General features: G+C 31.0%; 1 pseudogene; it reads right to left on the bottom strand.

Annotated features, from left to right (window-relative positions):
• Positions 1 to 408: 408 nt before the first annotated feature.
• LOC125594492 lies at positions 409 to 1,424 on the bottom strand (annotated as a pseudogene).
• Between the last annotated feature and the right edge of the window lie 2,482 nt (positions 1,425 to 3,906).

Genomic DNA, 3,906 nt, shown 5'->3' on the forward strand with positions numbered 1-3,906 from the left:
TTTCTAAAGTTTGGATTTTTTCTTCTTTTCTCCTGATTCCGCAACATCCATTGTTTTTCGACCAACCAAATCATAGCATTCTGATTAGACAGTAGTTGTTTAGTTTTATACATTACTGTAGACATAGATCAGTAGTAGTACTGGTCGACGTAGGTACGACCAACGGGTCACGGTCATATGTCCCAGGCTAAATTAGATTTTCTTTAAAATCCAGTTCAAATTTGAAGTAAAAAAAAGATATTTATTTCAAATTCTATGAAAACGCTTCCTATTATTTCAAAGTTATGATAATATTTTGGTTAAAAGTTCTTCTTGATCTATCAGTACTCTTAACCAAAATTTGTAAACATAATAATAGAGAGTTTAAATCACTAAACTTATAAATACAAATTAATATAGATACACTGATAGTTGAATTTTGTATATATTAGATTTTGTAAATCAAATTTAAAATAACATTATTTCGACGTACAATCACCTTACACTTACATAAAAGTTGCTTTTTGATTTAGAGAAGTAATAAATTTTAGATCCTTTGTAGGTACTGTTTCAGCAACTGAAAAACAGGAAAAAGAACCTAGATCTTGATATCTCAAATACTTGTACTTGTACTGTATCAAATGAAACACAAGAGATCAACCCAAGAGAGGACTCTTTCTTTGTGGAGCGGGACACTTGAAGTCACGAGGTGGAGTCTTACCACAGTCGACAAGAAGCTCAAGAGCAATGGGAATAATGAGGTCAATGTTGAGAAGCTTGGCTCTAATTGTGGTGCAGAGACAAACCGCTGCGTCAAGACCCACTAAACCGCCAAGAACCGGACAACAAGTAGCCTTTGCGTAGCTTTTACCTAGTCCGATGTGAATCAAACCGCCTAGCACGTCCACACACGCGCCTAGCTTAAGCGCATCGATTGAGCAAGTCTCCGGTTCAGGGGTTGGCGCTGGAGGTGTAGGAGGACATGGGTTGGTGGTGGTGACGGTGGCGGTGGTGGCGGGCATGGCGTCTCTGGGGTTGGCACTGGTGGTGGCTTGACGTACGGTGGTGGAGGGGATGGGGTTGGAGTTGGCTGTGGCGGTGGCTTGACAGTGGGAGGTTTTGGAGTGTACGGTGGAAAAGAATGTGGAGGGGATGGAGTGTGCGGAGGCTTGACGGTTGGCGGTCTCGGAGTGTGTGGAGGTGGTTTAACGGTGGGTGGTTTAGGCGGTTTAACGGGATGTTTAGGCGGTTTAACGGGGTGTGGAGATGGCTTTGGAGGGTCACCACAGTCACAAGCGTAAGAGACGACGAGGAAACCAAGGAGAAGTATCACAAAGGAAAGGTTTTGTTTGTGAAGAAGCCCCATCTTGAGTTTTATGGTTTGGTTTAGTGCGGAAGTGATGAAGTACGTTAAAGCTATTGAGTGTCTTCCTCTTTATATAGACCAAAGGAATCTTTAAGATATTTTTTATCCTTTTATGCTCATTATCATCATCCGTGAATCCGTGATGATATGAACATGCCAAATTGCGATTTATATAAGATTACCAATGTTGGACTGTATTTACTGTAATATAATTAGTACAATATTAATGACGACACTTTAGTAGTGACAAGTATATGGGGTGGGAGGTGTCACGAAAAGTAAGTAAAAAGGTCACGTCAAACTTTCCGGAATTTCGGTATGTGCACAACTTTATTTGTCTTTGACAATAGTTCTTAACTTCTTGTTATATCGGATACTAGAAATTAATGAAAAACGATAGTAAACGAAAAAATAATGACACAAATCACTTATATATTATTTGAGAAGCATTACAACTTCTTTTTGTAACCACATGTCAGAGAAATATGATGGTCCATCTAATTATATAATAAACTTTTTTATTAAACTAACAATAAATTCAGCATTAATGTACTTTATTATTTTCTTAAATAAAATTTACGGAATTGCCTAATGTGGTTAAATTATATATGGCAATTAATGATTTGAATAATACATATTTGATAAAAATTAGTGTATCTTCTATTATATTTGTTTAATTTTAAACTATTAAATAAATTAAAACAACCACAATTACTATATAATAAAAAATTAGATTTTTCTGTATATGTTATATTTTAAATTTCACTAACGACTATAAATTACTAAAACTGTTAAAAGTCTCACATTCAAATTTTATGATCCTTGGTTTAAATTTTTTGTTATGACAAAATACAAATGATTACAAAATCATATAAACAAAAAGTCTAATTTAATTAATTATTAAGATTAATATATATATATATATATCATTTTAAATTAAACTATAAACCATATAAAATACAATATTTAAGTTTCAAAATTTACTTTGAACAATTTTTTGATAAAAATTTTTGAACGAACATCGACAACTTATTTTTTTTAAATGATAAATTACTAAAACTATTAAGGCTATTAATCCTAGAATGAAAATTTTGTTATCACTAATTTTTTTTTTATAAAAGATACAAATGATCAAAACGATTATATGAGTAGAAATCATCATTTAATAGACATTAATATTTAAAATATACTCAAATATACTATGTATGTTAGCATCATTTAAATTTAATTACATATCCTATTAAATATTAAAAAAATATTTTTGGATTAATAAAATTGATTTATATATTCGCACCAATTTAATTATATATTTAATAGTTACTGATTTTTAATTATTCAATATATATTTATTATTTCGTAATATGTAAAAATATTTAATACATAAAATAATTTTATATATAATGTTTATCCTGCACAAGGCGCGAATCTTAACTTAGTATTTAGTATAGTTCAATTCTTTCAATCAGAAAGGTTGGAAATGTTCGTTGTCTTACTGGATACTATATCCATGAGTAGCAGCTATACGATGGGTCCTAAACAAAAGCTACAAGTTCTTTATTTCTTTTAGGGCAACATTATCGGTAGAAAGGCTTTTTGGGATTCTTAAGTTTTCTTTTTCTTTTTCTGATTTTTTTTTTTTTTTTTTATCAGCACTTTTTCTTTTTCTGATTAAAATAAAAAAAAAGAAGATAAATTAGTTGCGGGCCGCCAAACGTTAATAGAGCTCGCAAACAATGTAACAAATGCAGTGCGCGCAAAAGGTATGTTAATCAAGGACATTTGGGCACAATTTTTGGGAAAATGTGGTGGGGTCCACACGTAAGAACTTTCCCCCACCATTGATAATGTTGCCCTTACAGTCTAAGAATTTAGATATATCATTAATGATGATCTCTAAAATAGTCTTTCAACAAAAAAATAATTCAAAAAAAAAGTTGGAGAGAAATTGTAGAAAGTGTCACCATCATCTCTCTGCAGAGAAACGTTGCAATGTTTTGTAGAGACTACATCTACACATGTCCATTTTATATTGGTCCAATTATAATTACAAAAATAAAAACTAATTATGTCACTTAATACTATTAAAATATTAATAAAAATTAGTCTAGAAATAGTGTTGGAAACTAAGCGTTGTTGGTGCTCTTAGAGCATCATTATCCATAAGAGACATTTAAGAGTTTTTAATCATTTTTTAATATCTTTTAGTTGGAAAAGTGAAATTAAGAAACTTGGTTAAGAGACGGGCAAATTTGTGTAGTCCATTGCAAGTCTCTTATTTAAAGACTTTTTAAAAAAAATTAAACATTATTTTATTAATTTAAAATTTATTGATAAAATTATTAAACATAACATTTTAAAAATAGATTTTTAAATAAAAAACATAAAAACGAAGATTAGTAAAATAAACGAGAAAAATTTGAAAGAAGCATCCGAGCTCAATTGTTGTCTTCATCATGTCCGAATTTACGCCATATATGTTCAACCAAATCAGCTTTCAGTTGATGATGCATTTTTGTATCACAAATTGTAATTCTAACACCCATCATATTGGCGATATTTGA

This window comes from Brassica napus (genome assembly GCF_020379485.1).
Source record: "Brassica napus cultivar Da-Ae chromosome A8 unlocalized genomic scaffold, Da-Ae chrA08_Random_2, whole genome shotgun sequence".
NCBI lineage: Eukaryota > Viridiplantae > Streptophyta > Magnoliopsida > Brassicales > Brassicaceae > Brassica > Brassica napus.